The 24207-nt window shown below is 38.7% G+C and overlaps 1 protein-coding gene and 1 long non-coding RNA gene across 3 annotated transcripts in view; one reads left to right on the top strand and one right to left on the bottom strand.

Moving 5' to 3' along the window:
• Positions 1-11843: 11843 nt before the first annotated feature.
• Positions 11844-13104, bottom strand: LOC147826333 (uncharacterized). Its single transcript, XR_015439488.1, has 2 exons — positions 12844-13104; positions 11844-12528 (listed from the first exon to the last, which is right to left on the bottom strand). It is a non-coding gene; the product is annotated as an uncharacterized LOC147826333 (long non-coding RNA).
• A 2153-nt stretch (positions 13105-15257) lies between these two features.
• Prkcq (protein kinase C theta) overlaps positions 15258-24207 on the top strand; it is a 123520-nt gene continuing 114570 nt past the window's right edge. For both annotated transcript variants that reach the window (XR_002398231.2, XM_004854531.3), the window contains exon 1: positions 15258-15653. The gene's annotated coding sequence lies outside the window, so the exon portion shown is untranslated. The remainder of the gene's footprint in view (positions 15654-24207) is intronic.

Below are 24207 nucleotides of genomic sequence, written 5' to 3' on the forward strand. Positions count from 1 at the left end.
ACCCTGTTCAGTGCTCTGATAGTCAAGTGGCAAGAGACTTCAAGAATAAGAGAGTGATAGGCTAGGTCAAACACCGATGACACATCGAGCTCCCTTTGGGTTATTCCATTGTAACCAGTAATTCCCAAATCTCAGTGGCTCACATAACCACAAGCTCATTTCTCTTTTATAGTACGTATGTGTCTGCTCTATGCTGTGCATTGGCTTAATTCGAAGGTCTGTGCTGAAAGAACAGTCCAATCTAGGACATACTTTTCTCATAGTCAAGGGAAAAGAAATCCACATGATGTGCTTAAACTTGTGTTTGAACTCGGTTCTTGGTATTATTTCCCTCTTTTCACTTAGTTATGTGGCCAAAACTAACTTTAAAGGAAGCTGTATAGGCATGTGCCCAGGAAAGGAAAACTTTTTTGTCTTGTCATGTTTGTAGTACATAATGATTACATTCGTTGAGGGGAGTTGGTACATGTACATAATATATCTCAACTTTTTTATTTTTCAGGAGAGGAAGACTTTGATTAACAACTGTGTCCCTGTCTCAACTACTTTATTTATTTATTTGTTTGTTTGTTTGTTTATTTTTTGGTACAGGGCAGGGGGGAAGTCGAACTCAGGACATTGCCCTTGTGAGGCAGGCGGCAGGACCCCTGAGCTAAATCCCCAGCCTCAACTACTTTATTATTATTTTATTTATTTATTTATTTATTTCTTGGTACTAAGGATCAAACTTGGGACCTTGTGCCTGCAAGGCAGGCTGCAGAACCACTGAGCTAAATCCCCAGTCCTACTTTATTATTTTTAATAATGACCTTTTAGCTATAATTTTTGTTCTACTGTTATGTGAAAATCCATTACTTTTTCCATTACTTTGTTTTGGTTTTATGTGTAAAATCCTTCCTAAGCTTTTAACCTTATAATTTATTTAGAGATTTATTTTGATCCTCTCATACACAATTATCTTGTCTACAAATAATGATAAAAATGCTTTCTCTATCTAGTCCTTGTACTTATCTCTTTCCCTGTCTCACTCTGATGGCCAAGACTCAAGTATAATGTTGCAATGTGAGGGGAAACAAATATTTTTATATTCTTCCTGACACAGGAAAATTGTTCAATGCTTCACCATTAAGAACGATATATCTTGTTTTTTAAAATACTCTTTATCAAATTAAGGAAGTACTGTTCTATAATTAAACTAAGTTTTATCTAGATGGATGTGAAATTATATCAATTGTTTTTCTGCATCTCTTAAAATGAGGATAATTTTTCTCTTCTACTTAGTTATTGAGGTGACTTATATTACTTGATTTTCTAATGTTAAAACAATCTTGTAATTTTTAGATAAACCAAGTAAATCATATTATATTGTTTAAATATCACTAGAATTCTCCTGCTCATAACTTGTATCTCAATGAGTAAGATTGGACTCAAATTTCTGTGTGTCCTTTTCAAATTTGACAAATGAATGAAGCAAATGTGGCCAATATATGCAATGCTATATTATTCAGCCTTAAAAGATAAAGAAATTTTTCCACATACCTGGAAAACGTTTTGCTAAATAAAATAAACCAGTCATGGGAGTTAAATACTGCATGATTCTGCTTATCTGAGGTATCAAAAATAATCAAACTTATAGGAAAAGAGTAAAAAATTAGTTTCCAGGGGCTGGAGAAGAGGAGTGGACTGTTGCTGTTCAATGGATGCAAAGATTTAGTTATGAAAATGAATAGTTCTAGAGGTCTGTTTTACAGCTTTGTGCCTATAGTATTTATTGTGCATTTACAATTTCATTATGAGGCGAGATCCCATGTTGTCGTCTTAACACAACAGAAAAGAAAACTTCCATTAGCCTCCTAAAGTATGATTCTCCTATATTTCCTTCTATTTAAGAATGAGATTTACATTGTTTCATTAATTTTATTATTTTTATCACTTTTGTTAAAGAATAATTTGCCTACCATAGAATTCACACATTTTATTATACAAGTCAGTGATGTTTGCCAAATTCACACTATGTATCACCACCCCAATCAAGATGTTGAGTACTATTGGGAGGAGCTAAGGAAATGCTAGTCAAAGGATACAAAATTTCAGTTAGATAGAAGCAATAAATTCAAGATATGTGTTGTGCAATATGGTGACTCTAGTTAATAACAATGTATTGTGCACTTGAAAATTGCTGGAAGAGTAGATTTTAAGTAGTCTTATCACAAATAAATGATAAGTACGTGAGATAATGCATGTCAATTAGCTTGATTTAGTCATTCCATTATGGATACATATTCAAAGCATCATGCTGTACACCATAAATACATACAATTTTTATTTTTTGATCAAAACAAATGTATATATCTTCCTCAAAAAAACATGTAGAACACCTTCATCTTACCATAAAGGTCTCCAGCATTCCTACATATTTGTTTCCATCCTGCTAGACTCCCATCCCAGAAAAACACTAATTTCAATCACCATAAATAGGATTTACCTAATCTAGTATTTCTTGCAAATGGAATTGTAGTCTTCTTCTGCACCTCACTTCTTTTACTCAGCATCATGTTAAAGAGGTTCTTCCTGGACCAGCTATTTACAGTAGGCAGCACCACAGCTATTGCCCAGGTTCATAGGCTTGCTGAGAAATTAATGTGCAGACCACGACCTGAGAAAGGTCTTCTGCTAATGCCAAGCTGGAGCTTGCTGAGCATGCTGAGGAATAGAAAGGAAGGAGGCCTATGTGCCAAGCTGAGTGAGAAAGACAAGTTTGCTACAGATCTAGGAAGCAGAGGTTGTGGCAGATGGGTATGGAGAAGGGAGACCTAGAGGGTTGGACCCTTTCTCCAGAGTGGCAGGCCCATGCTTAAACAGGATCTTTCTGGCTGCTATGCAGAGAACAGACTGCAGTGGGCCGAGGGCAGAAGTAGGGACAATGGTCAGGAGTCAGCCTTAGTACATGCTGTATTGGAAGAAATGCATGCTTTAACCTACCCAGCTGTGCTTGTGTATAAACACATTCACACTGATAAGATCTTGCTCGCTGCAGATAAGAGTCTGAGAGAAGCAGAAGGGTTTACTCCTGCTTTCTTGTTCTGCTCAGGCTGCTACTGATCCCGCGGAAACTGAGCCTGTACATGAGCATCACTGGCTTCTATGCCTCTTGATACTCTAAACAGCTTCACTCACTATGCTCTTATCTGATTGTGATCAGTCGGGCATTGGGAAGAAAAAATTAAACCACCGTGTATTTGTGACACCATACACACATTTTTCTCTTGTGGGCTGAGCAGATGGCTTCCTGAATCAACGCATGAGTGTTTTTGTCCCCGCTGTTAGGTACCCTATCTGAAGAGTATTTCCAAAGTTAAAATAATAGCATCTTGTGAAAAAAGACTTTGCATAAAACTTATTTTATATAATAATAGGGTTTGGTAATTACATTTTAGAAAATTCTGAGGATGCTTTTGTTTGTGTTTTGAAATTCTTTCTGATGAACTATGAAATTCAGATTTGTGATCACATCAAAAGCTTAGTGCTCTATACATATTTATTGAAGAATTAACTAATTTCAGATAAAGAGTGAACTCAGTGGGTCAGGGTGGAAGGTAGAATTAGTAGTTGAAAATACCTATGAAGGCAAAATGCTTTGGGGGAAGAGCTATTTTAACAGGTCACTTTGCTTCAAAATGGAAGCCAGTAAGACCTACGGAGAACTATGTGGAAAGTGGGAGGTGTCACCTGGAAAGATGTTGCCTCCCTCATCCCTCCTCCCATTTTTCAGAATTTGAATTAAAAGAAGAAAGAGTAGCTGCCTGGAGACATAGCAAAAGATTGAAAAAAAAGATTGTGGTAGGAAAGCCTTCAAAGCTATTCAATCACAGCTCTATTACAGTTGCAACACCAGAAGCCTTAAGGCCCTATTCTCCAATAAATTTTGCAAATTGTAGCAATTAACAACATTCTTCTCAAGAGAAAACTTTTCTCACATGGGTTTCTGTGATTAAAGCAGAAAGGAACTCCCCACAAACACTCTTTCTGAGCTATGCTTTTTCTATTCTCTAGTGGAAATTATAACCACAGGTTACCATGTTTTCTTTCCTGTGTTTGAAAACCACATGTGTTTTAGTGAAAACATTAAGGTGAATAATGAAATGGAAGACTTGAAAAAACTAGATGCTTGTCACTGGAAATGTAAATATCTTACTGTTTCTTCTGTGGCAATCAATTCTAGTAAGTTCAATGTGTGATTTTTACCTACTCAGTCATTCATGTTTCATTGTCCAGAGTTTGTAAAAATGGGATCCAAATACTTGTCAGACTTAGGCTACTTTGGAGTTTGTGGATTTTCCCAATGGAAAGGAAAAGTATCTAGTCCATCACTGTCAGGTAAAAGGGCCGAAAACCAAGACCAGACCAGGCCACAACAAGCCTTTATTAGGGGAATAGATCTGCCGGGCTGTCTCTGAACAAAGGAGAGACAAAAGCAATATGGCCGGGGCAGGGAGAGTCTTTTATAGAGACTGGGGTGGGGTTTGTAGGGACTGAGGCAGGGTTGAATGAGGTAGTGACTAAGGAATGGAGGAGCCGGTGATGTCACCAGGTGGTAGGAGGTGAGCGAGTATTAGGTTACTTTCTAGGTGGGAACAGGGGCATGCTGGGAAGAAGGGTTTGTTCTTTGGTGGGAGCAACCATCTTGGCATGATGTCACACAGGGGAGGGGGCAAGGCACCATAGGAAGAGGGCAGCTACTATATATAATAGCTGCTGAGGTGGTGGGAGACCTATCAATCACTTTTTTTTGCACCTGAGGAAACTGAGTCCCAGAGAGATGATGCAATGTCCTAAGTCCACACAGCTTGCTGGTAGTAGACCCCAGACATGACCCAGAATCCCAGATTTGGATTCTGGGACTTTGAAATCCATGAACTTTCCACCACACACTACCTCTATTGGTAACAAAGCAGGAAGTGTCAGAAGACGGAAGAAGGGCAGGATAGAATTAAGTATTTACTTAACTTTTACCTTTTTATTTAAACAAATTCTCACTCATAAGGTAGGCAATAATAGAAGCAAAGTGTTGTTCACAAAGTGAACCCATTACTGGTAATGTCATTCATTTTGAGGATGTGTTACTGTGGAAGGTGATGAACAAAGTAATGGTGTTTCTTCTAGGCTGAATCAGAAACCAACTGAGTTCACATTTCCTAAAAACATAGTTTAAAAATTTCACCTCCATGTCTCTGATCTCAGCAACACCACCCATATCGCCAGGACCAGAATGTAAAATGATGATCAACCCACTACCACAGGACACACAGCTCTCAGGACTCAGAGGTTTACATATGCTAGTGATACAGCTGGCAGCCATTCCAAGCTGGCCATGTGGAGCCTTTTGCTGTTACTTCACTCTCTGATTCTGTGCTTCTATCTGCTCTGGACACAGCTGGGTACTAGGGAATGCTTGGGTGGCTGCTTCTTGAAAGATTCCTCTTTCTCAATGTTCCTGTTTCAGAGATGTGGTTTTGCCGTGGTAGTCACTATATAATGAAAACTTTTACAACAGACTGATTGCTTGCCCATCACAGAAGGCCTGACTTAGAGCAGACTCCTCCAATCACTCCGGAGACTAAGTTACCAATACCTTGTTTGATAAAAAAAGAAAACAACAATAATGACCAAAGAAAAATGTGAAAAACAATAAAAAGCAAAATGAGTATGCTCCAAATGATATTTATTTTATTTTATTTTTTGGTACCAGGGATCGAACTCCAGACCTTGTGCTTGCGAGGCAGATGGCAGAACCATTGAGCTAAATCCCTAGCCCTTCAAATGATATTTATATCAAACTAATAGAGGCCTTCTGTTTCTTGAACTAAATTGCACTAAAGAAGTACTGTACAATTAAATATAGATAAATAATACTGAAGCCATTCTGACAAATCTTTGTCACTCAATTCTTCTTTTAAATAATCCTTACCAGTACCAAGATTAAAACTTTTATCTCAAACTAAAATTTCCTTAAGACTCTCTTTTTACTTCCTTTATACTTCATAGCAGTTCAGTGGTGCCTCAGTTCATGAACTTAATTCTTTCCACCATTCTGGTTGTGATCTGAATTGGACTAGAACCAAATCAAATTTCCCCATTAGGTCAACATTGAACCTAACCGTTGAATTTGGTTTGGTTGTCATCCAGTTTGGTTTGCAACCAAAATTGTGAAGTTTGTGACTGAGGAACCACTGTACTTGGTGATATTTGCTCTCATTGGTTGTGCTACCTACAAAGTAATATTGTGCAAGTGTTTACGATTGCCATCTGTTCTCAATTCAGTTTTGTTGTTAGATTCCATTTAGAAATTGGCATAAACTGCCTTTTCCCCAACTAGGGATAGATACTTTTTTTTTTTAATCTTTGAGACATTTACCCATTAACTATAAAATAGAATTCAAACTTTAGCCTCTATAGAACCAGTTTATTATTGCTATTTGCTCTGTTTGAGGCATAAAGCTGAGAAACCAGGGGAGACACAGAGAAAAGACGAACACAAACACAGATCTGGGGGCAAGAATGGGTTGGAGGGAGGGAGCGAAGGAGAGAGAGAGAGAGAGAGATGAGAGAGAGAGATGAGAGAGGTCTAGAACAATAGCGGTGAGTAGCAAAACAGTGAGTGGCAATGAGTGGAAACAATATTTTTTTCTAACTCCTTCACTTATCAAATAAGAAAAAAGGTTAAAGAAAATACCAATAACTTATTTAAGGTCACACTGTCATTAAGCTTAACTTGCTGGCCTTGTAAATATCAGAGAAAGGAAGAATTAACACATTTGCCACCTAATCTTTCCTCACTGAGCTCTGATGAACTTCACATTACCTGGGAAACCAATCCTTTTTCTGACTCCACAGAAAAGGCTCTATAAATACTAGTATTATCTATAATATTATAATAATATTATAGTCCACTTTCAAATAACATTTTTATCGGAAGTGACACATATAGGAAAGTATGCAGAACACCATTGGACAACTAAATGAACTTCTAGGAAGTGAACATGTCTGTGTAACTATCCCCCAACTCAAGCAAGGAAAGTGGCCTTAATCATCCTAATGCCCTTCCCAGCACCTACCTCCTCTAATGTAATTACTGTCCTGACTTTGCATAGCATAAATTAATTTTACATGGTTTTGAAACTCTCATAAATGAAACCATATAGTATGTATTCTTTTGGACTTGGCTTCTTTTGCTCAACAGTATATTTGCAATGTTTGTTCAGGCTGCCTTGTGCAGCAGTAGTTTGTAAATGTTCATTGTAACATGGTTCAGATGATTGAAATGCAATAATTTTATTATGTACTTGGGCTATTTCTAGTTTGGGATGATGAAGAACAACAGCACTGTAAACAATGAACATGCCATGCATACCTTTTAGTGCACATGCACACGTTTCTGTGGCTTGTGTACTCATGACATTACTGATTCACTGGTTACCCTTATTTTCAGCTTTAGCAGATATTGTGAAACAATTTTCCAAAGCTGTACTAATTTGCGTGAGAATTCCACTTGATCCATGTCCTTCCGATACTGTAAATAATGGATCCACTATGTACAGGGAGTTAGTTACAAAGTAGAGCATGGAATTTTTAGAATTTTCTTTCAGAGCTAAGAAAGAAAAGGAAGAATTTAAGTTCAGAACCATGGAAGAGATCTGCTTTCTATCTAAATGCAATTGCAAGGAAAAGAGAAAGGATAATTTCACCAGAGAGGTTTGAAGAAAGAACGAGGTGTTTTTTTAAAAACTCTTCTAGTGCTTTAACACTTTATGGAGCATGGAAATGGCCTAAACTCAAGAATTTAGTTTATTTATTATTTGATCTCTTTGGTTTAGACGTCACATGACTTCAAGGTCCTCAGGGAACAGAATGGCCACTTGCTTTTTGCTTGGTGAGAAACTATCTTAGTGTGATTAAAATTTAATCTCCATTTCTACAGCCCTCTCAGATTCACTTAATACCCAAACTTGTTTACTTACTCTGCTAGCTCAGAATCAATTGCTTTGGTCTTGACCAAATTCCTCTTTTTTTCTAGTCAAAAGCACATAATCCAATTAATAAATGAAGAGTTTGTGTGGTGGTTTTTTTTCCCTTTCACTGTGTTGTGAGAACTGCTTCAAATAAGTTTCAGTTAAAAAAATTAAAGTCATTCTATGGAGTTATAAGAGCAGATTTAAACAGCGATCATTCTTTGAAGTATTTGGGGGAGGGGTGGAATTTTTGACCCTCAGTAAAAAGCAAAGTAGAGAATCATATCCAGAGAAACCAGAGCATTGTAATCATCTGCCTAAAAGCCATATTTATAATTTCAAGAAAAATCAACAAATCAAGTAAAATCTAAACAATTTTTAAAATGATGTGGTAGACTAAACCATATACTGTATGATGTAGATAATTTTAGCTTTAGTCTTGGTATGTGATCTAAGCCATGGCTAGAATAAAATGCCAAAGTTCCAATAGTTCTCTTTATATTTTGAGATTATCAGAGATTTAAAATTTCTTATATATCTCTTCAAAATTTCTATGATAATGCTCATTACTTTATTATCCAATAATGAGTAGAGATTATTTTGTAAAATAAAGCAATTCTAAAAATTGTGCATAGGTTAAAAAATATATCTATATCTATATCTATATATAGATATAGATATATATTAATGAGAGATAGACAGGTATTAATGCTCCAAAAGATTAACTGTCTTTGAGTTGAGGAATCTTTCTCCTTTTATTTTTTTTTCATCTCTAGTTTTGTATGTGTGTGTGAATGTATAACTTTTACCACAAGAAAAAGAATAAACATTATACTTCAAAATATGTATGGAAATGATCCTCATTTGTAGCCTCCAGTTGGGGCCAGAATTCTCTAGACACAACTCACCCTAAGCAACTGATGTCTACGTATATTTTGATTCTGGCTTTGCTACTTTGTGATCTTGGATAAGTTATTTGCCTGCTCTGAACTTTAGTGTTCTCCTCTGCAAAGTGTGAAAAACACCTGTATTGAAGGATTTCTATAAGGGTTGAATAAGGGTTTACATATATGTAAAATACTATAATATAAACACTCTATAAAGGGTAATTATTAATGTAAAGTACATTATTTTCTTTAGAAGCTTACAGGGATCAAATTATTTCAGCCTTCCCAATGAAACTGCTGGGATATAGTATGAAAATCCCTTAAAAAACAAACAGTTGGAAAAACGGAGGTTGTGAGGTAATACATGAAACTTGCAGCTAATTTAGGAAAAAATAAATGTATATTCTGATTTCAAATACCTTTGATCTTCAAGTTCTCATATGATGCATAAAAGGATTAGTTCATTAGTTTTTCATTATTTTTAAGGTTGCATAAATGTGAAAATATAAGCTTTGATATGATTACTTAAATACTGCAAATTTTTCTTTAATTACCACAGTTCAGTTTGTGTCTTAGCAAATGTGTGTGTGTGTGTGTTGTCTTTGTTTTTTAATGAATAAAATGAAGATGAAATACATGGTCTCTGAATGATAGGCTGAATCCCTAACATAGAGCTTTCCCTTGTTGGTTTGCCATCTCTGCTTAGTGACAGGCAGGGGAAAAAAAAAAAAAGACAAAGAAAGAAGAGGAAAAAAAGGAGAGAAAAGAACATATCAGCTTGCATCTACTTAAAACATATGAGCCAAGAAACAGTCCTGAGATTCGCGACCAAGATCAAACATTTTGAGTGTGAGATGGTTGTGTTGGTGTTGGAGAAATAAACTGTGGTCACAAACACAACATACCTAAGTGACCTACACGACAGTAAAACGTGGTCAGTTTAGTCTCATGATACCACTATTGGGGCCACTGAGGAAAAAAAATCCTTATATTTTTGTTTCACAAGTTTTGCTTTAAAGTGAATGCTTGAGGCATGGTATAGTTGAGAAAACTGTACACAAAGAATAGAATGATGATTTCAGTGTTTCTCTGGTGCCATCGGTGTATGATATCTTTGAAAGCATTCGAAGTTTTTATAGCCATGAGTATATTAAATTACCAGTAAGGACCATTGGAAATAAATTGTAGTACCTTCCCCATCACTGACATTTATTCTCAGAATTTTGTAGAAGAAACCTGATAGAATCAGCCTATGTCATCCAACGTACTATTTGTAAAATTCAAAAGCCCTTTCTGTATGTGTGTGTGCATGTGTGTTCTAATGACCAAGTAAAACCCTATATAGTGTATGCTAGAAAGTGTGGAGGGAACAGAAGAAAGAGACAGGGGGCGAGTATATTATTTGCCTTTTCAAGAAAGAAATTGAGGGGCAAAGTGATTAAACTAGTGTGTTTTCACAAGAAGACTTTCAAATCCTAGGGCAACTATACACTGTAAAAATTGTAAAATTGTAATAATAAAATTTATAAATATGATAGATTTATTCTAAGATATAGTAATCTTTCCTGGGAGGGATTTCTCACAAAAAGTATGATTTCAGACTTTTGGGTGGCTTTTGCCTGGTAGAAGAAAATAATTAAAAAGTGGTCTTTATTGATTATCCAATTCATATCTCTTTAGTTTCAGACAAAATTTTATGACTATTTAGGCCATACTTACAGTTCCTGGTATGTACTCCTAAACTCTGGAGCCTAGAAGAACCATGTCTGTGGATTCTTTAAAGTACCCGATCGGGCTAGGTGTGGTGGTACATGCTTGTAATTCCAGTACTCTGGGAGGTTGAGGCAGGAGGATCACAAGTTCAAGACTTGCCTGGGTAACTCAGTGATTTAGTAAAACCTTGTTTCAAAATTTTAAAAAAATATAAAGGAATGGGAATGCATTTCAGTGAGAATGTCCCAGGTTCAATCCCCACTACAACAAAACAAACAAAAAACTGGACTATCTGCTTTCATGTTGATTCTACCCTTAGACTTTAGAAACACACTGAAAGTTTTTGGGTTAACTTGTGGCTATGTGAAAATGATATTGGAAATTGAAAATATAGCCATTTAATATCTGATTGATATACTTACGTTACAGTTAGTCTCTGTTGCAGTGGTGATGTAAAAGTCAGTGCCTATAGGATTGTAGACGAAAGATGCTAATAGTGTGTTTTTATAATTTCCCTACCTTAAAAATATAAAACAAAAGGAAAACTTTCATCTTTTTGTAATTGATCCTAATTGATACACATGAAAATATAATCGATTCCAAGTATTCTGCACCATTAAGAAGTATAGTTTGTTTCTTTTTCTATGATTTTTATTATTACATGAACATAGTGACACACTATAATTTACACATTGGCCCCCCTATACATGTGTGCATTCCTTTGCTTTCAGTATGTCTTATTACCCAGTACATCAGTTAATATACACAATTCTTTTAGTGTGTCAAGAAATGGAGTATAATTTACAACCCATATCCCAGAACTCATTTGTTAAATGAACTTGAGGAGTCATCTTTAAGGCTCAACTGTCTTATTTATGAAACAAAGAAGACACTACTTATCTCAAGGGATATGTTGTAAGAATCAATGAAATAATTGAAATAAAGCACTTCAGCCTGTGCTCTGACACATGTAATGCACAATAAACATAAGCAAATAGGGGTAGCGGTTATTAGAGGGGAAGGGGAAAGGAAAGAAGGGAAAGGAAAAATTATGAGAAAAGAAAAATGGAAATGAAGTCTAGGTAAATAGGGAAGGGTGGAGGGGGGAAGGGTACACAGGTAATGGAGAAAAAATAAGAACCAAAGTACATCATGTATAGGTACAAGCACCCAATGACAAATGTAAACGTATTGTATACCTAAAATGTACCAATAAAAGAACTTAAGAAAAAAAAAACATAAGCAAATATTTATTCATCATCATCATCATCATCATCATCACAATGTGTCTCTTAAATGAAGAAATACCTACCTCCCTTTGTCCAAGAGTATAAAGCAGTTTAAAATTACTGAGCATATCTACCAAATATTTCAAATAATGAAATTATGACCATTTTTCTTTTTTAAGGTTTGCGTTCACCTTGATTAAGGTTTGCATTCACCTTCACTGTTTTCCCTCATGTTTACAAGAGTTGATATCAGTCTTACTATCAGCAGCAATAGAGGTTTACTTGCTCCCCAACAGGAAGGTAAAGTTTTGCTTCTGGATCTAAATCTCTTTTGACAGCAACAGTTTTCACTTGAAACTTTAAAGTTGTATTAAAAAGGAAAAAACAACCACCTCCCTTTCCCTTGTCCAAGCAATGATTTTAAAATACTTATTTTTGTTTTTGCCTCTGACAGTTTAACCCACAGCTCCTAGAATAATTTTGACATTTTCTGAGTACATTTGCACCAGACTTTGCATGTTACTTGAGCATCTAGTAGATCATTGTCCTCCAATTCCATGCCGATTTGTCAAGGGTCTCATGCTGGTCACTTCAAAACTGATCTCTGCCAGGCTTTGCAAGAAATGGACAGTCAGGTGGACAAATTCTTCTTAAAATAGTCCAAACTGCTTTCCTCTGTGTGGTTATTTTCTGCAAAGACAGAAAAGTTCTTGTTACATAACAGTGTACTCAAATTGTCTGTTTCTCATATTTTACTTCTTCCCCAAATACCATCTTTCCACAAACTGAAGCTCAAACAAGAACATTTCCTTTGTACTTTCTATCCTAAATCCTTCACAGATTAACCCCACAGGAGGGTGCAACAGGGCTGGGGATTTAGCTCAGCGGTGCTGTGCCTGCCTTGCAAGCACAAGGTCCTAAGTTTGATCTCCAGTACTGGGGAAAAAAAAAAACAAAACAGAAGGGTGCAACAGGTGGTTTCCCTGGGGGATAGAGCACAATCACCAGCTAGGTCCAGAGGAAGGCCAAAGCGATGTGTCCGGAGCTCTTCCAAATTCCAAGTTGGAGCAAAATGGGTTGCAATAACTTGAGCAACAAAACGCATGAGAACTGTTCATTTCTTAGCTCTCAGGTGATCCACTGGATCCCAAGCAGGAATCAGGTATTTCCCAGCTGAAGTGAACTGAACAAAGAAGCTGCCCCATATTCTGCACTCAACAGGATTCCAGGAAACCCTAGGCAGACACTGAAGGAGGGAAAAGAAGTGCACAACTGAAAGTTGAGGTGTTTTTAATGCAATGAGTGGAACCTCATCACCCACATGTCATCCTCTCCCGGAAATGCCATTTCCTCTTCCAGGAAACATAGGTGTGGAGAACTTCTGAGCAGCAGCCATGTGCATAAAACAGTAAGAGAGTAACTGATAGAAAACAGAAAAACCTAGTAGTCCAGGAAAGGAGAAGATAAGTCCAACAGGATGCTGGAGCCATAATGTCTATAGGTTTGCACTCCACCCAACATGTGCCAAAGGAGAGCTGGATATTTAGTTTCAAATGAAATGTTAAGATTAAAAAAATCTTTCTAAAACATATAATGAATATTGATTTAAGACTTCCAGCCTTCATATTAATGGGCTTTCAACAGTAGAACTACATGATCATAGGACAGTAGAGTAGCATGGGTCTTCAGAGAGCAGATGACCAAAAGTTCAAGAAGCAGAAAACCAAGAGCAAGGTTGTAAGAATGGGGGTATTATTCTACAGCACCAGAGATGGCCGTTTCAGACTGTTTGGAATTGAATCCTGATTCTGGTACTTTATTAATAGTGAGATCTTGGACAAGCTACACAATCTTTCCAAACCACATTATTTGCATTTGTTAAATAGAGATGATGAAGTTGATGATGATGATAATGATGATACTTACCTCACAAGACTTATGAATATTAAGTGAATAGTGCATCAACAGTGTTCATCACAATGGCTGGTGTATAAGAACTTAGTATATGGCCAACATTATCATCATTTGAAACTTTAAAGCCACTGGCTACCAAATAAACTAGCAACATTCACCATATTTTTCATCACACCTCATAAAGGCACCTATGAAAGAGGACTTCCAGAACTGCTTCAGAAACTGCCAAATATGATAGAAGTGTAGTCAAAGAGAAGGGAAGTATTTTGAAGTAGGTTAATGACAACGCGTCTTTTATTGTAATATTATTTAAATATTCACCATAGTTTTAAATCAGCCCTTGCATGAATTTTTCCTTGAGCACCTATATGTACTTAACTTCTTTCTCAAATTGTCAGTGGAAATGCCAGACATGGAAAATAAGGAGTTTGCTATCTGCTGGGCACAGAAGCAACGATCAGCATACCATTTCTTTTCAACCCAACAAGGTATAATGAGGGATAGTGGAGGAGTCAGGGAGAAAACCCACCATACCATGATGACGGTGGCTGCAACGTGATGTCATGGTGAGCCAGCACCTTTACACCTCTGGGCCAGACGCTTCCAAGAAATTCGGTCTCTGTATTGCAAGATCTTTACCTGTGTCTTTCAGATGTTAACAAACAGGAGAGAGAGGGGGCTGATTTTAATGGGATATGTCTTTATCCTTAAAAAGTGTGTGTGGTAGCTTTGTGAGATTTATATAAACAAAAGAGCTTTGAGCCTCAGTTTTTTCATCTGAAAATTAAGTTTAGACTGGCAGAACTCTGAGGTCCTCTGAGATGACATTCCATACATCAACAAGAAGCCTGTTAATCCAAGGACTGGCTCTTTTGTACGTTTTTAATATCTTTTTAAAAAGAAGAAAGAAAAAAAAGGGAGTAAAAGGATTACTGTTTAATTTCTCAAGCTTTTCTGGTCTTAGTATTCATAGCAACAAAAGCCTTAACCAAGTATATTTTGATTAGTGTCAACACTGAAAGGAAATCATTTTCAAACAGTATTGATAACCAGACAATTTTCTAACCTCAATGAAAAATTAACTCTATGAAAAATAGGAAAAACCACCCCCAGTGTTCTTCGTTATGATCATCACGAACTAGTATTACCAACAAGGCATTAAAAAATCCGAGAATGACAAACGCACTGGAATGACATAACGTGCAGCTTCAAGGACTGTAAAGTTTAAAACACTGTAACTTCAGAAAGTGTGTATAAAATAGTAAAATGCAGATTATAGAAAATCAAAATAATAGGTAAGAATCTAGAAGCCATTATCCCCAGGTCAGAACTGTGCCCAAATCTTCTGGGGTGTGAATTTTTTAAACGTTTTTAAATTCGTTAGAGTGTAAAAACGATTAAACAGTTTTGTTACCACCCAGTGACCTGAACTCTTCCCGCTGGAAGATCGACTTCAGCATTCAGCCGGTGACAGGGGGCGACACGTGGTCTCGCACCCCTTTTCCGGGCACTCGGAATGTGGCTGAGGCGGAGGCGCTTCGGCTCTGCGCAGCCTGAAGCATCGCCTCGCCCCGGGGGTTGTCCGGTCCCAGACCACCTCACCCCTGTGGCCAAGGTCGCAACCGAGCCACAAGTGGCCAGCAAGGCGTGAGGATGGAGGGTGGAGACAGCACCAGCCAGGTCAGGGTAGAAGGATCTCGGCGGGCGCAGACCGTGTTCAGCTGAGCCCGCGTGCGCGAGCTGGGGTCCGGGTCCCCTCCACCGGCCGGGCCGCTACGGGGAGGGCGACGAGCGCCCCCTGGCCGAGCCGCCTGCGGGCGCCCCCGCCGAGTCCGTCCCTCGCCAGTCACCGCGCCACAGAGCAGCTGCGGCCCCGCGCTGGAACCGCGATCTGCCACCAGGTAGGGATGCGCCAGGCGGGAGAGGGCTGCCAGGGGCCAGGACCTGAGTGGGAAGGGCCATCCGGTGTCCCTTGGAGCGGCTCCAAGAAGGGACGAGTGCTGCCGTTGGAAGTAGGAGTGAGAACGAAATCGAAAAAGAGCTGGATCCAAAGCAAACTTTGGGGCTCCCCCTGGATTTCTTGCTCGCCAGCGGAGACCTTGGCAGACGGAGGCCGGGGATGGGGGGTGGGGGGTCCACTCCTGATGGAGACTGGAGGGAAGGGAAGAGGTGGAAAGTATCTGGGGGAAAATGTTTGCATATTCTTGTAAGGAAAAATGTTTACTGGAGCTGGCAACCTGTCCACAGAGAACACCCAGTTTACTGGAAATTTGCCTGTCTAGTGCATAGGGCTGCCAGTGTTCCCTCTTCTACACAAAACAGATTTCTTTGCAAGGACCTGGGGTACGATGAGGCAAGACTTTGATAGATTTAAGAAAAAAAAAAAGTCTGGGTATTCAATTCTGTAACCTTCAGTGAAATTGTTTCCAGGTTGGGGGCCACATGTCAACAAGGTATAGTTGTTAAATAAAATCTCTTTATTTTATTGGATTTTTTACTAGCCACAATTATCAACCTGAAAGTGACTTTAAGATCTGCACCATGGTCAGGAAAGGAAGTCAAAGGCTGCCTGAGCTGGGAGATTCGGGTCATTTCTGCAAGGGGAGTGCCACAGAGCTGTGTTGTCCTCTGGATTGTCCTGCCACTGATGTGGGCTGGACATGATGCTAATAAAAGAGTACTCAGTAATGGCTAAAGCTGCAGCGGGGTGAGGTAGAAAGAACAGGCACTCTGCTCTGCCAGGCCGAGGGGAAAATGGCCTTCCAGACCCAGGTCCTTCCAGTTGCGGTGCCCTTTGAGAGCTTGCGCCAAGCCTGTGGAATAGTTTTATGAATTGTCTGCAAGATCTGAGGCGCCTGTCTTTGTGTTCTGTGAGCTCCACTTCTTTGTCCTTATCATTTGACAAAGAGAATTCTAAAGCCTCCGGATGCTTTAGGCTGTGGTGAAAAGAGCACGAAATCTGAGGGTTCCACTCAGTTGGCCCTCACTTTGTTTTCCTGGAAGCCATGGCCGTTTCCTGGCTGGGGATGTTTGATAGACAAGCTCTATTCATGAGATCCTGGGGCTCTCACCCAACTCCATAACCCAACCTTGGCAATCACCATCTTCATATTTTTCCCTAACTTATCTCTGTTAACTTGTAAAATGGCAGGCTTACTGCAGACGCGTTATCTCCTTTAAAAATGCTGTGTCTAATGGGAAGAAGTGTGACATTTACTAATTTGCTTGCAAATTACTTTTGAAGTTTATGCACAGCTGTTTAAAATCCCTCAGAGATGAGTGCCATTGTTCGATGCAGGTGTCTACCACAGAAAGCTCTCGTTAGTCCCTTTCTTTGACTGATTTGAATGTACATATATTTGAAGACAAGGCATAGGAAGATCTTCTGAAACCTGCAAAGCTCCTGTAAGTTAGCAATTCAGTCTAAGTTTTTTGTTTTCTCCTCTCCTATCAGCTTTCTTTTCTCAGTTCAAATGCAACCTGTTTGGCATCACCTGCTTTTGTTTCAAGTGTCCCTTGATTGACACTTTTATAAACTCCCAGGGAAGAATCTCATTACCTTCCGGTTTGTCATGTTCATTTCCGCTACTATCCTGGGCTATGGTGGCTCAGAATGGTGAGAGACTCTTGGACAAACTTCTTCACCTGTTCCACTCCCTACACCAGAGACTCCTCATGAGTCTGGGTGCAACTACAAACTGCAGCTCTAGGAACTTTTGATTTCTCTTGCAGTGTTGCTTCTCTTTCAGGGATTACAGGGATGCTGCTCATAAATGAGGCTCTGTTCAGAATCTCAAAGATCCTCTTCAACATTAATATATATTTGTCTTGTTCCCAGCAGACTCTGGAGGTCCCCTGAAATAGCCCATTTGTCTTTGGTCATTCCTACAAAGATGAAGGTTCCTCATTTCATCCTAACACTTCAGAAAAGACTGAATTCTTCCTTGTAATGAATTCCCTGTGGACTAGGCCCAGGATTTTCTTTCAAATGTATGGGCTTACAGGACAACCCTATGACATCAAACACTCTGGAGTAGACCTTTGAAGATGAATATCTCCTTCTAATGAACTGTTTAATTAAAGTACATTTGCCTATCTTTAAAATAGGAATTAGAGGTAGTACTTCCTGTTTTTAATGTATTTAATGTTTTAGATTTATTGATTTTGTTGTTTACCTCTGAGAATATTTCTAATATGTTAATCTGATGTGATGTTTGTTTATAAGTTTGTATTTTATCTCAGGTAATTTTCTTTTTATAGAATTCAATCTTTTAATTTTAAAATAATTCCCCTGAATCATTTAAACTAATAAATCATTAGATAGTGAAAAAATCTCAATGGCACAGATGCATAATGTGAGAAATATATATATATATATATATATGTATGACCAAAAATAAATCTATAATTACACGTACAGAGGTTAGTCCTATGGTGGCATAAATAGCTGTTCCTATTCATTATTTTTAAAAACTTTAAGCATTTCATTTGTAAACAATATGCACTCTACTTAGTTTTTCCATACCTATTGTAGCTGTTGAGGCAGGAATTGTGGAAATTTATAGAAAAACATGATGTTGAGTCAGAAAAGTGATTTAAAAGGTTTTTTTCTCGCAACAGTGGAAACATCTTTCCTTACTTTAACACCCCAAACATAGGAAGTCAAATACACATACACAGTCAAATCTGATCTCTCCATCATCTAAACATACCAAATGAGAATCAGAGGTTTCAGAAAATTTGGAATTACTCCCTCATGTGTAGAACCATACATTCCTGTTCCAGAATTAAATGAACAGAAACTTAAAGCTCCTCACTTTGGCAATACATCCTTCTACAGGTTCTTGTTAATTGATATTAACTTTTGAATAAAGCTGATAATATCAATGATAATAACCCTTGGAATAAACAAAAGCAATAAAGTACGGTTTATTAAGTCATTTTAGATTTAAGTGCCAGGTATACTCAGAATTTTATTTACATTGGCAAACATTACTGCCATATTTAACCTTCCTAAAGCCTTTATAAATCAAATATTATCATTTTTCACATGTTGAAACTGAGGCTCAAGAGGGTCAAGTCACTATCCCAGGTTTTATAACTTGTAAGTGGTAGAGTCGGGTTTGTGGTACCATCAAGTCTTTGTCATAAACTATACTATCAGATAACCAACCAATTAAATTTTTACATATAACATAAAATGTACTGCCTTAACCGTTTTAAATGTGAAGTTCAGTGGCATTAAGTATATTTGCTTTATTGTGCAGCCATCATCCCCATCTAACCACAGAGTACTCTTTTCTATAAAACTGAAACTCTACCCATAAACATCAACTCTTTATTTCCCCCCTTTTCCAGGCCCTGGCAACCACCTTTCTCCTTTCTGTCTCTGAATTTGACTGATGTAGTACCTCATATAAGTGGAATCATACAGTATTTATCCTCTCATAGCAAGCATATTTTACTTAAGGTACATTCATGTTTTAGCATGCATCCAAATATCATTTTTTAAAGCTGAACAATGCTCTAGTGGGTGGATAGACAACATTTTGCTTATCCATTCATCTGTCAGTGGTCACATGGGTTGCTTCTACCTTTTGACCATTGTGAATAGTGCTACTAGAAAGATGATGCACGAATACCTGTTTGAGATCCCACTCTCTGTTCTCTAAGGATATATACACACAAGTGGAGTTGGGGGATAATATAGCAATTCCATGTTTAATTTCCTGAAGAAAAACCATACTGCTTTCCACAATGGCTGAACCATTTTATATTCCCAGCAGTGGTGTGCCGGTGCTCCCTCCATTACTCCACATTCCCACCAATCTTTGCTATTTTCTGTCTTTTAAATTTTAGTCATCCTAATAGGTGTGAAGTAACAGCCAGTTAACTTTTAAGCAATTCATTTGATGCCCCTGTCAGGTGTGAGAAGCTGTTTGCTCCTTGTCTGTCTAAGGAAGAGGGTGTCCAGACCCACTCCCAGTACCTACTTCCCTCAACATTTACCTAGCAAGCAAAAAGGGGAAAAAAACGTTTTGGACTCAAAGAGGTCTGGTTTCACTCTGATTTTTCCAGTTACCAGCTGTATGACCTTGGATAAATTTTTTTACTGAGCCTTTTTACTCTCTCTGAAATGGAGAGTGATGTCCACCCATAGGGTTGGGCTGAGCACCAAACTGGACAGTGCAGGTGTATGTGTAGTGCCCAGCACTTAGATGGTGTCAGTGTCTAACGTTCTCTCTCAAATGACACCTCCTTCCCTGTCCTCTGTTACAGCCACCATGAAGGTCGTGATTTATATAAGCCAAAAGCAGTATCTTCCCCAGGGATATGTGTATTTCAACAAAATGGATGTCATAACCTGCAGGAGATTTTAGATTGCTGAAGTTCTATATTTCATGCAGAGATGCCAAAGATCATTTTTGCCATGATAATGAGACGTTATACTGCTTGGTGGCCTTTTTGTTTTTGTATCACACTGGTCAAAACTCAGAACCTGTATATGACCAGACACATAATAAATATGCTTAGCCTCCAGCCCTAGGCCTCTCCTCTCTTGCCAATCTCTCTTCATTTTGTTCTAGTCATATCTGTTTTTCTTCCCTATGTTATGTAACAGTTAAGGAGAACTTTGGAGGATTCGAATCCAGGATTCTCCTTTTGTAACCACTTTAGCTTTCTGAGTTTTCCCAGTTTCTTTATCTGAAAAATAAGCATAACAAACTATCTAGAGCTGATTTGTGGAATAAGTAAAATAATCTCTATAAAGCAACATGCTTTGCAGCAGACATTAAATAAAACTGAACTATTAGATGTTTCTCACTCTGAAGGCTTGATCTGTCCTTTATAATCTTAGAGTAAAAGAAAAATATTTTTAAGACAAAAGACAAGGAGTGAGGAAATAATTCACTGTATTGGTCCACTACATGCATTTCCCATATAAGATGTCTCTGATCACAGCTACATCCCAGACCATTTTAGTGAGTTAGTTTAAAACAAAAACTAAAACATTGTGTTGTGGGCTCAACTAGCAGTCTTTAGTTGAAACTGCATAGAGCAGACCCTTGGTTGTCTTAACCCTCCCAGCCCCAGGCCTCCACCTCACTCACACCGAGTGGATGCTAAGTGCCTAGGAAGTAGCCAGCTGCCAAAATTGTGGTGAGTTTCCAAACCAAACACTGTGAGTTCAGGGCCAGGTAAAACCACTCTATGTGTCTAGGTGCATGAGTTGCCAAGTCTTTCATGAAAATAAACTGAAATGTTCTCTCGTTTGCAGCTTGGAGAGAAGTGTGTCTCAGATGTGGGTTCAGCATTTTTAAGGTGGTAGGCTTCAACATTTTCCATTCTGGACTCACTGAGATACTTCAGCTATATACAAGCAGTCATCTTTCAGGCCGTAAGATTCAGTCCATTACTAATTTATTGTATGGCATTTGCTGAGTGTACATAAATCCCTGTGTGTTAGATGAATTGCTCAAGGTTTGTAGAAGACACTAAAGTTTCTAGACACTAAGAGACTTAATCAAGGACCACACAGCAAATTAATAGCATCAAACCCTGACTTTTTTTTTTGTGGGGTAGGGGGATTGAGGCAGTGTCATGCTATGTAGTCCACTCTAGGCCAGCCTTGAACTTACTATGTATCTCAAACTGGCTTAAAACTTGTGGCAATCCTCCTGTCTCAGCATCCCAGATGCTGAGATTACTAGTATGCACTGTCCTGCCTGGCTCCGATCTCTTCGATCGTCACTTAGTATTCTTCTTATACTCCATCAGTTGTGTTCCCAAAGTTTGGCTGTTTGGGGAAGACATTTTCTCAGGGAAAGAGGGTTATAACTGTGTCTCTCATTTGTTAGGAAGAATATAAACCTTGGAACAGACCCCACCAGCTTCATAAAGAACTGGGTCGATTGGGAAGAAATAATATTTATTATTCAGACCAGAGATCTTTCAATGTGAAGTTGGCAAAGATAAAATGTGGCTGCCCATCCCTCCACTGAAACTTCCCCTACTGTGGGGAAGACACACCTGGCACTGCCCTGTGATGTGATGGGCTCACTGTTGACTCCAGCTGCCTACTTTTCCTAGCTGATGCTTATACTGGAAAAAATTGTGCGACTCTGCAAATTCACAATACCATACATCCCTAGCGGTCAGGCTTTCCCTGGTCACCTTGCTTGCTTTTTGCAGCAGCCATCCCAGCTTCCGCCTCCAGCAGCCCATTCATCTCCAGCAGGTGGACTTGCTTCCTGCTCCACTGAGAAGGTAGTTTTCTGGATGAGAACTCCCCTCACCCTGTGACCATACCTAACTTTATCTGCATCCAACCCTCTCATCCTTCTCACCTTTCATGACAACAACAGAAAAAAAACAACACAAAAACCCACATTGCCTTCTGAAATATTCCAGTGTTTGTTTCCACTGGTGCTTAGAACCCACTTCTTCCTCATTCTTGGGAACCTCATGAACTTGAGAGTCTCCTCTTTCCCCTGCATTTATCTTCTCCTCTCATTACTGTTCTTAGTATTAAACATGCTTAAATTCCTTCCTTCTGTGAAAAAAGATCATCCTTCTGTGCCTTCGCTGACCTGCTTCCTTCTTTCTCTCCTCCTCTTCGCAGTGAAATTCCTTAGGTTGTTCACTATGCTCACTGCCTCTGCTTCCTCACACCCTGTGTCATAGGCGATAGATGCTTCACTTCGCCTCCGCTGCCTTTTGGACACTGTCACACTCACATGCTTCATTGCTGTCTATTGCTGAGGTCTACTCCCCTGCCTTACTGCTCTTTCTGCACTGGTCCAGTCTCCTGAGTTTTTCTGAGTCAGCTTCCTTTGATTCTCCTATCCCCTCCCATTTTCCTTTCTCCTCTCCTTTGCAACCTCATCCTTCTTTCAACAACCTGAAAGCTTGATGTTGCTCAGATTTCTCATTCTGTGACCTACATTATCCCTCATGGATCCCAATAGCTATATCTTTGGGGACCTCAAACTAGTCGTTATTTACCCAAACTTTCTCTGGTCCTCTTCCTTGGGTAATTTGTGGATGCACCTAACATCACACTGCCCAGGCCAAATATACCATCTTCCCCTTCTTCTCTGTTCCCATTTCCCCCTTTTGCTCTTTTCTGTAACTGGCACTGCTGCAAATTTGATATCTAGGAGCTCTTCCTTGACTCCTTTTCTTCACCTCCATAGTTCAATCAAAACAAATTTCTGCTACTTCTTCCTGAATATATCCCTGTCCCCTCCACCTTTTCCCAACCCCAGCATCTCTACTCTTTTTACAAGGTAGCACCATTTCCCTCCAGACTCCTGCTTGGACCTCCTCACTAATCTCCATTACTCTGAATGGTTCCCTTTGCTACAGCTGGAAGGACCATTCTAGAACCCAGAGTTGAGAATGTCACTCCCCAGCTCTGAGTTTTCCTATGACTTCCCAATGCTATTTTAGGATGAAGCTCAGACTTCTCCATATGAATTAGAAGTTGCTAATCCTTACTTTTCCAGCCTCTTCTCTCCACCCCGCATATCACATCTTCCAAGTATGGTCTTAGTAGCTTCCTCAGATGTTCTGTGGCCTTGCCTTGCCTCCTGGACTACCCTACCCAACCTCTGAGCCTCACTTTCCTTTGGATAAATTGTATATATATCAGCCCCCGCCTTAGGCATCTTTTCCTAAAGGCTTTTCCTGACCCCACAAATCAGGATTTGGTTTCCTTCCACGTGTTCTGAAAACCCCTGTCAGATCACCTGTGTGATGACCTTAGTGCAGTGTTTGAATCATCCTAACCAGTCAGTCAGCATTAGCCACAGTAGCCCTCAGAACAGATGTGCCCCTAATGTTTCTTTACTTCTAGACTTCTCCAGTGAGCTGTACATTGCATGAGGGCAAAATCCATAGTCTCTCTTGTTCTTTGTTGACCCCTTAGATCTGATATTATGGGTATCATAATAGGTGTCAATACTAGTAGAAGAAATAAATACGCCATAAAGTTTAGAATCCATAATGTCTAAAGGATGTGTTCTATGCTAGAAGAAAGGAATCCAAATCTGATTTAAATATCTACACAGGTAGAATCCTTATTACCCTACAAAATTTTGCCTGTAAAGTTCTGGAATTATCTGCATGAATTCTAGTAGAAATCAGACCTGAAGGTGATGAGAAATATTTATTGCCTGAATCACCTCACAACTTTTAGTCAATATGAATTTTTATATTTAAAAATTCTAGGAGGTGACTTACTGCACAAAATAGGCTCTGTTTCCATATGGGTATCTTGTATTTTTCTTCCTCTGTAATTTTCTTGGCATCTCACTGTATTAGTACTATGCCAATCATAAAAAGGAAAAAAAGATTAAACTAAGAATGCAATAAAAGGTTATATTAAAGTATTCATAATTTGCTACAGGCAAAAGGTTGAAGCAATAGGTAAATGTAAGATGTAGATGTGTT

This window comes from Heterocephalus glaber, unplaced genomic scaffold (assembly GCF_053883595.1).
Source record: "Heterocephalus glaber isolate CG9 unplaced genomic scaffold, H.glaber_assembly_v1.0 deba00001472, whole genome shotgun sequence".
Taxonomy (NCBI): domain Eukaryota; kingdom Metazoa; phylum Chordata; class Mammalia; order Rodentia; family Bathyergidae; genus Heterocephalus; species Heterocephalus glaber.